Raw genomic sequence first — 12,920 nt, forward strand, 5'->3', positions numbered from 1 at the left:
GCTGATTTTGAGCAGATGTAGCCTGTTATTCATTGCTTCAGTGTTACAAGTTAAGACATAGTCTTAATTCTCTTTCTGGGACTACAGGTTGACCTGTAATCCAACCTATTAGGTGCTGGCTGGACATCAATACACCGTGGCTTTAATTAGAGCTTTCAAACAGAGCTGACAAAAGTGGAAAAGCTGGGGGATGGAGTGGGAGAGGAGAGAAAAGATGCTTTGTTTGAGGAAGTTATTTTCTTATCCATTCATCACAGGACTTCAGTGGCTGCTTTAGGGACCCAGGCTAGTGGAGTCTCCAGGGTTTGCTTTAGTAGATCTCTAGGATAAATTTTATAAGGCAAAGCAGAACAAGAAAATATGTACTAGAACCAAATCGATTATTTGAAAAGACATCTTTCAGTTATTATCATAAAGTCCAGTAATCTATCTCTACATAAATATATAACTAATCACAACTTTTGTTTAAGTCTTTAAACCATAATCAGAGACAACTATTAAGATTCCTTCTCCTCTCATATTTAATAGCTGCTATTGGGTGATTAGTAATGGCTCATTGTGCTTCCAATGAGGACAAAGAGAATTGGATGTTTTCTCCCTAAAAAAGAAAAAAGAACAGGAATATTCCTTTTCACACTCACCAATGGTTTTGAGTTTTAAGGCATTTCATTAGAATAAGAAGTAGGAATGGTTAGAGTCATTTTAAAAAGTGATTGCTTAAAAGCAACCTATTCTATAGGATATAGTGTATTATTTAGAAAAATAAGGTGTTGGCTATTCAGCGACATCTATCAAAATCCTTGAAGTGTTAATTCTCATGTACTCAGAAATCCTATGTATGAACATAATAAACATTAAGAAGAGATTTCAGCAAGGCCCTCCTTTCTTTCCAAAGCCTACAGCTTTCTTTCCAAAGCCTACAGCTTTCTTTCCAATGCCTGCAGCTTTCTAGTGCTGCTTCCCACAAGCTTTGGAGTTCCTCTGCTTGGATCTGTCTCCTGTTCCATGGCAGTGCTCTTGGTCTCCTCCTGTACCTGCTCTTCCAGTTTCTGATGATGTCTGCTTTTTTCTGTGACCTTTGACTTCCTTCTTAAGGCCTCAGTAATACAAATTAAGGCCCACACTGATTCAATGGGCCACATCTAAACTGGATCTTTGAAGAAGATCTTATTCATAATGAGCCCACAACTTAACCGATAATACATCTGCAAAGGATCCATTTTAGAAATGGATTCACATACACAGGAGCACAGATATAAGATTGAAAACAGTGCTTCATTGGGGTACATAATTCAATCTACCACATATAGCCAGGAAATACATCAATACCATCTGGTGACAACTAGCAGCTCCACCAGCCTTTCTTTCACTGAGGTCAGATTAAGCCTGCCTGGCCTTTCAAAGCAACCAACTTAACATTAGTTCTGTTTAGACCTTCCTTTGTTAGTTTCTGCTACTCTGTTATTGAACTTTCCTTTTATTCTTTCTTTCGTCTATCCTCTGATACACTTTTGAGGGCTTTGAGCTGCATTTTATATATATATATTTTTTTAAAGATTTATTTTTATTTATTTAATTCCCCTCCCCTCCCCTGGTTGTCTGTTTTCTGTGTCTTTTTGCTGCGTCTTGTTTCTCTGTCCGCTTCTCTTGTCGGAAGCGGCAAGGGAAGTGTGGGCGGCGCCATTCGTAGGCAGGCTGCTCCCTCCTTCACGCTGGGCGACTCTCCTTGTGGGTGCACTCCTTGCGCGTGGGGCTCCCCTACGCGGGGGACACCCCTGTGTAGCACGGCACTCCTTGCGTGCATCAGTACTGTGCATGGGCCAGCTCCACACGGGTCAAGGAGGCCCGGGGCTTGAACCGCGGACCTCCCATGTGGTAGACGGACGCCCTAACCACTGGGCCCAAGTCCGTTTCCCAAGCTGCATTTTATATTGAATGTCACAGAATGACTCTATAAAGTTCAGCTGGATGGGATACTTTTGAGAGTGAAAAGGAGATGAGATTAATAATTACTAGGAAGACAGGTTTACACCAGGACTCTCCCAGGCAAACCTGGATATATATAGGATTGCCAGATAAAGTATAGGATATCCAGGTAATTTAAATGTCAGATAAACAATGAGTGTCCAGTGACAACCCTCCTTAAAACCCTGTAGCTTGCAGCTCTAGAAGAAAATGGAGCAGGCTGTGCTGAAGTTAAAAGAACCTCGGGTTGAAGGAATTTATGGCTCAGAGTAGCATAAATCAACAATATTGTTAAGAACCAAATATTAGTAAAAAATAAGTAAATGCAGTATTTGGGATATATTTATGCAAAAATATTTTTCATTGTTTTTCTAAAATTCAAATTTAACCGGATAGTCTGCATTTTTATTTGCTAAATTTGGCAACCATAGATGCATAGTCATCATTAATATGATTATTGAAACTGTTTTCACCATGTATGGTTATTTTGTGTTCAGGATTATGGTGATTAAGTGACTAATAACATTTTGCAGTCTATTATCTAAAATAAGTTAATAGGCTAAAAACAGTAAAACTAACAAATAAGGTATTTTCTTATTCTTCTGGTGAAAAATAAGTTAAATTACCAATGATGACACTAAAGGATAAACATTTGAAAGGCTACACAAAACAAATCAGATGCATTTTTAAAGTATTTTGGTTGGTTTATCATGCCAACTTGCATGATTTCCCTTCTCACATTTCTATTTCCACAACATTTTGAGTAGAAAATGCAAAATATTTTGTTATATATAAATCATCCCGTTACTTTCTTGGCATTCTACAACATAGCCACATTTTCTCCCCTAGAGTTAAAAGAGTAAATGCCTATTTGCTGCCAGATTGTCCTCTGAACTCTTCTTTCTCTCTCTCTGGATTGCTATTGTTCAAACAGAATAAGGAGAAACAACTCCAGACAGCACTGGAAGCTCATTTCTGCCCCCCTTTGGTAGTGAAGTGAGATACAGGTTTCAGTTTAACAAAAGGACCAGCTGATAAGAGTCTGTGCTACGGGACTCCTCGTGTCTAACGAGACCATACTTTCAGTGTCCCATGGCATGTCATTGTTAAAAGAAGCTCCCTTTATTGCGTTGTCCAAGCCAGGGAGCCATGCCCTATCTCTTCTTGTATCAATGTGTAGAGTGGCACCCTCTCCACCATGTGTCCTGTTCCCACTGCCTCAGCATGGCTCTGGGCGGTGACATTAGCCAATGGGATGCCATGCCCTTAGCTGTTTTGCTGCCTATGTTTCCTCAGGACACTGGCTTTACTCTTTTGCTTCTGTGTGTGTGCCTCTATTGTGTGACATATATTGTCTGAATTTGGGGAAGTTGACAGTGGTGTGAGCCAGGACTAGATATGCCAATTCGTTGTATTTTTAGGAGGCCCAAAGGGGCTCTGACCTCAAACCCAAACTGAAACCAAAATTCTAATCACTTCATTTCAATCAGTTGTAAGTTTTCCCTCTTTCCATTCTTAAAATCTCCCCTTGCTCTTTACAAAATTTCACAAAGTAGTAAAGGAGAGGGAATATTTTAAAAGATGAAGATATCAATTAATATTGCTCCTATTACAAGATTTTTTCCACCTTTTAAAATGGGCTTGATTATGAAAGCTTTGTTTAATAAGCCATGAACATTTTAGAGTGAAAACTGCAGAGTAAGAACAGAGATATATGGTGAGTAAATAAAATTTACAGGTTTTAAGTTAGTTGCCACGGGTTTTCAATTGGCCTTGTGAATTATTTTATGATGCTCTGGATTACAGGAGCTTGCTTAGTTAGTGCACAGGAGTCAAATGTAATTTAAGGAATAATCCTTAATCTTCTATCCTCCATTTGGAATGGACTGAATGCTTTTATAATGCAAGTCTTATACTTTTCTCTTCCCCTTCAGATGAACAAGTCAAAATCCTGACTGCACGTTGAAAACAAAATAAAACAAACCTCTGATTTTTTTCACTCGCAGTTTGAAAATTCTGTGTAGTCCATTCTGCCAACTTAAATTGTAAACACTTTTCACTGATTTTACTGAAAACTCTACATCTTATTTTTATGCTCTAAAATATTGAAATGAACAGAAAATCACCCACTGAATTACTATCATTCTACTATCATTCCTGTTGTTTAATGCATTTTATATCAAATATTTAATTTTATAAGAAGTTTTACAGAAGCGGTTTGGATTTTCCCCACCTGCCATTTTATACTCTACTCTGTGTGGCCTGGGCTGGGAAACTCCAAATACATTTTGAAGAATCCTTTAGTACCAGCAGGAGATCAGAAGCTTTTGGCCTGTAGCTCCTGCCCCGTGGTAGTTGCGGTAGTTGTTTTAATGGCAGTGGAGGTAAGGTGATTCCAGACTCTATAGTCTGAGTGGAACCAGAATTTTCTGTGTGATAGAATCCTTATTCGGTGTTTCAGAATCAACCATGACCATGCTTCCACTGGACCACTGGGTGAAAGTTCGATGACAGGATTATTAGCAGGTGCTGGTCTGTAGGTAGTCTCTCTTCTTCCTTTTTGCTCCTCTGGCATCCCCATCACCTTTTTTCTTTCCCAGACCTTTCAGAACCATTTATTAGTAATTGCTTGTTTGAAATTCTCCAAGTTGTTATTTATTTAAATTTCTAGTGTTGTTTCTGTTTTCCTGACTGGGAAAAAGTACGAATAAGGAGCTGCTGGAAATCCTGCACTACATTTTCTACAAACAGAAAATATTTGTCTTTGACACCAGAATAAAGAGGGACCTCAAAAATTATAATCATTTTGTAACAAGGTATACAATTTCAAAAAAAGTAAAATGGACTACCTTCATGCTTCTGAAATGAAAAGATCATATAAAGTAGGGTACCTTGTTATGAATTCAGCACTACTTTCTGGAAAATAAATTTTACATAAAGATTGTATTTTAAGAGATTTAATATCTTTTTCACACTTAAAAGTGTCCAGGCAGATGGATTTACTGGTGAATTATGCCAAAAACTTAAAGAATTCTTAATACCAATCCTTCACAAACTCTTCAAAAAATAGAGGAGGAGGGAATACTTCCCAACTCATTCTATAAGGCTGGTTTTACCTGCATACAAAAGCAGGCATCCTAAACCACACACCTTTTGCAACCAACACAAAATGGACAATAGATTTAAAAGTAAAACTATAAAATGTTTAGAAGATAAAATAGGGGAACATTTTGGGAACATAAGTTCAGGTAGAGTTCTTAGACTTGACACCAAAAACAAGATCCATAGAAGAAAAATTTAATAAATTGGACTTTATAAAAAGTTTTTTAAAAAATTGTGCTGCAAAAGACCCTGTTGAAAGGACAAGTTACAGACTAGGAGAAAATAATTGCAAGTCACATATCCAACAAAGGGCTTACATCAAGAATAGAGGCAAAGAAATCTCAAAACTCAACTGTACAAAAAGCCTAAATAATTCAATTAGAAAATGGACAAAGGACATGAATAACCATTTCACCAAAGAGAAGATAGTACTTTCAAACAAGCACATTAAAAGATGTTCAACAATATTAACCATTAAAGAAATGCAAATCAAAGCACAATGAGATGTCACTACACATCTATCAGAACACCCAAAATAAAAGCAATAATACCAAATATAGGGTACGATGTGGAGAAACATCCCTCTCCTAATTGCTATTGGCAATGTAAAGTACTATAGCTGATCTGGGAAAGACTTTAGTAAGTTTCAGAAAACTAAATATGTGCTTATCATATGACCCAACAATTCTATATTTTTTATGTGTAATTACTAATAGGAAAATTTGTTTTTTTCTGTATTTTGGGGTCTATTACAATGTTACCATTGCAGTACCAAAAAAGGGAAAGAACAGACTATGTTGTGCTTGTTACTCGCTTCCCCAGTACAAGAGCTGAAAAATGTGATTTCTTTGTCTGTCCTCAGATACTGGTGTATCCAATATTTGAGAAATTATTTTGTCACTGCATGAATCAGTGTTTTGTTTTAAACCTTTTGTTATACCTCATCCCCCAAAATAATTGGCTCCACAGTTGAGTTTAAGAATCTCTAACAATTTATACTTGTTACATATTTTGTTTTTTAGTTCTACTTTCTGTCAATAGAAAAAAGTACAATAATTTGTATAGACTAATTTTTTTCATTTATACGTCTAAAGTAAAATAATTTAAAATTATATTTCAAACAGGAAACACATTTTGTGGCTTAAAATGGGAAGTTTTGATTGTAAGGTTGCTATTGAGTAAAAGAAGAAAGGATGATTTAAAATTTTCAGTATAATAAGAAATCATAAAGATTGGAGAGATGAAGCTCTTCCAGTGAAATACATGGTGAAGATCTTAGACTACTCTCCATAGCCATCGAACTGGCATTAGGTAGCTGCCACCCAAAACTTACAGAAGGTGCTTAGAGTGTATTTAAAATATTGGCTTTTATATTATGGATCCACCAGTGGTCCAGTCTGTTATATCTTTCAGTGGATAAAACCCTTCGAATAACCATATGAAACATTATTGTTATTGTGGTAATGTTAAAAAAAACAATCATTTAAACAACCAGTAAATGTTGTACTGACAAATGAAAAAACTATTGACTATTAGTATTATGATGAAAAGGACAACTGAAGAGGCCAATTGCTTGATAATTAACTCAACATCTATTTCGGAATAGTGTTAGAAAGTGAAGTTCATGTATCAGGAGAAAACTTGGTGAAGTCTCATGTAGCAGTTATGGTCAAATATGCTTGGGGCCTACAATAAATTGGTAAGATGAAAAGAGTACACTTATTGAATGATGCCTAACCAAACATGCCCTAATGACATCCTGGAATGACTAGTTGAGAGATGAATGTTAACCTTGTTCTTTATCTTAAATTTGGAAAGTCTGGACACTGAATTCTCTCCTTTCTCTTCTGGATTTTGCTGCTTTCAGCTTCCAAAAAGAGTGAATTCTTTTAATGAAATTGTGAAATCTCTCACTTACTATAATAAGAGTAAAGCAGAATTAAAAAGAGTTGTGAAGAGTTGACTATGATTTTTTTTATTAGAGGATTTGTGGATTACAGAACAATCATGCATAAAACACATGATTCCCATATATCACCCTATTAATAACACCTTACATTGGTGTGGTACATGTATTACAATTGATGAAATCACATTTTTTATAATTGCACTAGTAACTATAGTCCACGATTTAACTTAGGGTTCATGGATTCTCTTGTCATGGTTGATTCTGGACCATTGAATAAGGATTCTCTCACATGGCAAATTCTGCTTCCACTCAGACTATAGAGTCTAGAATCATCTCACCTCCACTGACATGAAAACAACTACCAGCAGCTACCAGTGGGTAGGAGCTAGAGGCCAAAAGCCTCATGGATTTTTTAAAAAAATTTTATTTTAGTACCACAGATACAACCTAACATTTCTCCTTTTTATTGCACTCAGATAAATATTTCAGTAGTTAATTATTTTCACCATGTTGTACTACCATCACCACCATCCGTAACAAAAACTTTTCCATCATCCCAAATAGAAATATTTTAAACCTTAACTTTCTATACCCTACCCTCACTCCATCCCCTGGTAACTATATTCTATATTCTGATTCTGTAAGTTTGCTTATTCTAATTATTTCTTATCAGATCACACAATGTTTGTCCTTTTGTGTCTGACTTGTTTAACTCAACATGATGTCTTCAAGGTTCATCCATGTTGTTGTATGTATCAGAACTTCATTCCTTTTTATGGCTGGATAATATTCCATTGTGTGTGTGTGTGCATGTGTGTGTAATACTTTATCCATTCATCAGTTGATGGACGCTTGGGGTTCTTCAATCCTTTGGCAGTTGTGAATAATGCTGCTATGAACACTGGTGTGCAAATATCTGTTCAAGTCCCAGCTTTCAGTTCTTTTGGGTTATACCTGGAAGTGAGATGGCCAGGTCGAATGGTATTCTATACTTTCTGATGTACTGCTAAACTGTCTTCCACAGTGCCTTCACTATTTTACATTCCCACCAGCAATGACTGAGTGTTCCTATTTCTCCCCATCCTATCCAACACTTGCAATTTTCCATTTTTTGGGTTAAAAAAGGGAAATATTAGGTTGTATATGTGTTACTAGGATAAGATTTTTTTAAAAACCCATGCAACTGCACAACAGAAACAGTGAATCCTAAGTTAAACCGTGGACTATAGTTATCAGTACAATTATGAAGATAAGCTTTCGTCAATTGTTAACAAATGTTCCACGCCAATGCAAGCTGTTGATAACCGGGTGGTACCTGGGAATCCTGTATTTTATGCGTTTTCTGTAAACCCCCAACTTCTCTACTAACAAAAAAGCCTTCAACTTTTCCCCAAGATAATAAAACAAAAGAGACCACCTTATAATACTCTGTATATTTTAAGCCCTTGACCTTTTAGCTAAAAGATAGTTACCAAGATTTAATCAACTATCTGAAACATTCCAGAGTATTATCTCTTTGTTAGTGTTGAGGTCATCTTGACTGAGTGGTTATGCTGACAATACTTGCAAATCAATGAAAAATAAACAAAAAAAAGAAACTTTGAATCAGTAGCCAAAAAATTTTTTTAAGGTGGGTGAAAAGAAGAGAAATGACTTAAAATGTAAATTCAAATCAGGTCAATTTCATGAAATAAGTAAATTCAGCCCAGCAGGGATTAAATAAGGAAGTAGAGAGGAAAACGTTTTTGCTTTTCCTGATAGGGAGTGATTAAAATATTTAAAATTCAATGAATTCATTCAGCAAGTATTTATTGTGTACCCACTAAGGGCTGGCACTCTTTTAAGTGCTTGGCGCAATCCTTACACAAGACAAAGTCCCTATGTTTGTTTATGAACTGTAAAAAACTGTAAATGTAAAACCTCCAAAGTGCAAATAAATTTTCCCCTACAGTGGACTATTTCAGACACTGTCAGAGATCTTTGGATGCATTATCACTTTGCTCTGCTCCTATAGCAAACTTTCTGGAAGCATTCAAGAAACACAGGTCTAGAGTCTCTTTTCTCAGAAGGTACTTGGGTGAGGGTGGAAGTAGTGAGCTGATGGAATTGGGTGGCTTCGAGGGACATCTCTGTGGCCACGCGTCAGTCCGGGGACCCATCTGGTCCCACAACCGAATGACAGTCCTGCAGCCAGAAAATTCATGTTCCCAGGCTCTGCCTGGCCTTTTCTACTGGAAAGCAGTGTATCAGCACTGAGTATTCTTGCTCTCAGGTCCCTTCTGGGCTTCAGACAGAACTCAGAGCAGTCAAGTATATCTTCCTTAGTTACAATCACATTTGTTTTTCTATTTATTTGAGATTATATTCTTAATTCCCTTTGCAATTTGGGTATTCCCAATGCTCACCTCCTTCACGTGTGCAGATAATTTCATGCAATTTTGTTAAGTTTTTCTAAGTTCTCTTTAAAAATGGTCTAATTATGTGCCTGTTTTTGTCTTGAGGAAAATATCACTTTTAATTTCTGGGGTATCTAATTTTGCTCATTGCGGTATACAGTGGTCTGTTGTATAAGGTACAGAAAGTTTATTTTATTATCAGATTATCTCAATAAAAAGCACGGTTCTGGGTTAGAATCAGAGGAAAATAACAATAAAGAGCAGGTAGCTAGAAGAAAAAGGTATCCGTCTCCTCCTCGTCATCTTTGCCTGTCTCCTTCAGTCCCTCAGGGCAAGGTCCTTTGCTGGCCTCCCATCAATTCTAGTTTTGAAAATAATCCCAGATGAAGGCTCAAGAGCGTTTATTTTTTTTCAGCCTATTGGTGGGTGCTGACCTGGCTGCCCACACATGGATCTTTCGTTTGCTGCCCCAATTGCTTTGGCTCCCAATTTCAGGAAAGATCTGGCGTTCTGGAATGACCTCTGCACTGCGATTTCCGATGGCACTTCCTTCTCACCCCCTAGCTGTAGGGCTCAACTTTCCTCCGTGCTGGTTCCCAGGACTGGGTTTCTTGAGCTTGTTTTGCTTTTGTGGGTTTCCTTCCCTGGACAGTTCATGCCTGCCTCAGACCCCGACTCAGTGTCAGGTCGTTGCAACTTTATGAAGGAATTGCCTTATGGAGACTGTGCCTGACTCCTGAGCATTTGTCCAGCTGGGAGTCCTTGAGGTTGTGCTCTTCCCAGGCCCTAGAGCTACCTTGGAAAAGCCTATGGCCGAGTTGGGCACCTCAAACATTGATTTAGCCCGCCTCCCGTGGCCATGTGCCACCACCCTTTTCCCTTTGACCATGGTGACTGGCCAGGTCGCAGCGCTGCTCTCCTGGCCTAATCTTTCCTGGGAAAAATAGTCCCAGTGGTTTACCTACTGAATTTTAAGAGACTACTGCCCCCTTTTTTATTCCTCCATGTAACTTACTTTTACAAATTTTGTGGATGATTCTCTGGTCTGTGTTGCAGATTATTTCACTCCATATATCACAATCTCATAAAATTCTTTACTGGGTTAATTTTACCACAAAACTTCTTGCAAAGACTGATCAATGAAAACATTATCATTCACATTAGATGATCTGGTATTATTTTGAAGTTGAACAGCATGATAAAAAAAAAAAAAAACCAAAACAACCGCAAATCCCAAACTGCTGGTAATGTTTAATGATTTTTATAAAATAACTTAATTGGAGCATAAGCCTTCAAAAATAAGTTAGTGGAGTAAGACTATACGCTGGAAGTAACTGCAGGCTTCAAGTGAAACACTCTCATTTACTCTGCTACTGATGTAAATCATACCACATAGACATTTTCCAGGATTCTTTGGAAGTGTGGGTAGGTCATACCTCAAGAATTGGTGCTCTCAATGAGGATTGCTTTGGCTACTTACTGGCTTTACCTTTCACATTGGGTCCTACATACAGAATTTGCATTAAAAGCAAAAAAAAAAATGTTTTGATAGGTAACGGGTCTTGTTTTTTCATGACTTTTTGCAAACTACCTCTTGTTTGTTGAAACCATAAAAATCATGAATGATGACGTCTGGGTAAGATCGTTGAAAGAATTAAGATAAACTGTCCATGAGAATTAAGTAAACAAATTCAATGCCATGAATAAAAGATAAGCAAAAAAGAACTTTCACTCTTTTCCTTTCCTTTTCTCATCCAAAAAGTCATGCAATCTCATTTAAACAGTTTAACATTGGAAAAGAAGGTTGAGGAAGGAGAAGGAGCCTGTATTAGGTGTCTGAAGTGCCACCTATTTATTTCTATTACCTTGGGGAAGTGATAGTTTAATTTTTCCTTTTATAACTAGAAATCACAATGCCTGCTTTGAAATTGTGTTGTGAGAGTGAGGAATGTGAAGATGCTATGCAAACAATAAAGTCATAGAAGCATCTGGGGCATTTATACTGAGAGGCAGATCATGGTGTTTGACCTGGGAAATTTCAGTGTCGCCTTATGAGACACAGACTTCTCCAAGTATCAGGATCTTTACCTCTAAACTGAGACTGTCCTGAATGACTTCTAAGGTCCTTTAATTCTGGACTCTTCCCTCATCTCTAGACTCCTCCACAGGTTCATATAAGCAGTTTTTCTTTTCAGAATTTGCCAATCATAGTGTCACTGAAACATGTATCAGGTCTAAGTCTTGTGATTTTTTTCCCACTGAAACAAAAATTATTTATAAGAATTTGTTTAAATAAAATTGTTATTAAGTAGAAATCATCTTAGGCACTTGCCTGAAGGACCATGCACCTCACGTTTTTTTTTTTCCTTTGGTTTTTGATTTTTTACTTTATGATGCTTATTTTTTGAAGAAGGGTATCTTCTGAGCTATAATAAGAAAAATAAGTCAGATGTGGTATAAATTCTGGTAAAGGTCCTTGCTACTTTAACATGCAGAATTAGAAGCAAATAGCACTATAGTAGAAATCTGAATATATAACCAATTTCATCCTGTAAATTCAAATTTCAGAGGTGTCTGTGCTGTACAAACAAAAATTTAATCAGACTCAATTAGGAGTCAAATGGACAGAGTTGATGTCTGTATGGAGATCTATTTGAGGTTCTGTGATAGGGTGCAGGAGTTCAGGCAGGTTTGGCTTTAGATTCTACTAGCTAGAGCAGGGGTTCTCAACCTTTTTTGTTCCACAGAGCCCTGTGCCAGTCAGGTGAAAATCACTGACCCTTTACTAAGTCCACCCTATACTGTGCAATATTTAACAAATATATCACACCCACACCAACATGTCCCCACAAGAATAACGGTTTTTTGAATTTCAATTCAAGTGCACAGACCCCTGGTTAAGAAGCCCTATTCTAGAGAGAATTTGGGAGAGTCCAGGTTGAACTGTGTACATATTTGAATTTAGACTTTACAAGACTCTCAACTTTTTTTTTCCACTGCAGAAAAGGAAGAAAATAAAGATATTCTTAATGTATACAAATGCCACACTAGCTGTTTGCATATCTCTCTTATTTGATAGCTTCCAATGGCTGAAGGCGAAGGCGATCAAGTAGTTGTTTATCAGCAATGTGCCTAAAGGTAATTTTAAAAATCTTTTTATGGAAGCAGATTCTATCTTATAGGTGTAGATGACATGGATGACAGGATGACATGGAGCCTGGTTAAATTCCCCATGCAGAAGTAAAATCAAGGTTTGTGGTAAGATCTGCAAAATGAAATATGATCATGCTTACTATGTAAAAAGAAATCAAAATTATGGATACTTTTCAATAAAATGAATTATACAGAGCATCACTTTATATTCGCCTTTGTGAGGAAAAGGCAATATAGAGAACTGTTGTGAAGGGGTGTGTGCATGCACACACACACTCATGATCTCGTTTCTGTGCCCTGTTCTCAACCCTTCCTGAGCTCAGCCCATGATATTACTAATCTCCTGGTGAAAATACCTAAGATTATCCCCTGAACACTCAGCAAGGGAAAATTTC

This window comes from Dasypus novemcinctus, chromosome 11, assembly GCF_030445035.2.
Source record: "Dasypus novemcinctus isolate mDasNov1 chromosome 11, mDasNov1.1.hap2, whole genome shotgun sequence".
Taxonomy (NCBI): Eukaryota; Metazoa; Chordata; class Mammalia; order Cingulata; family Dasypodidae; genus Dasypus; species Dasypus novemcinctus.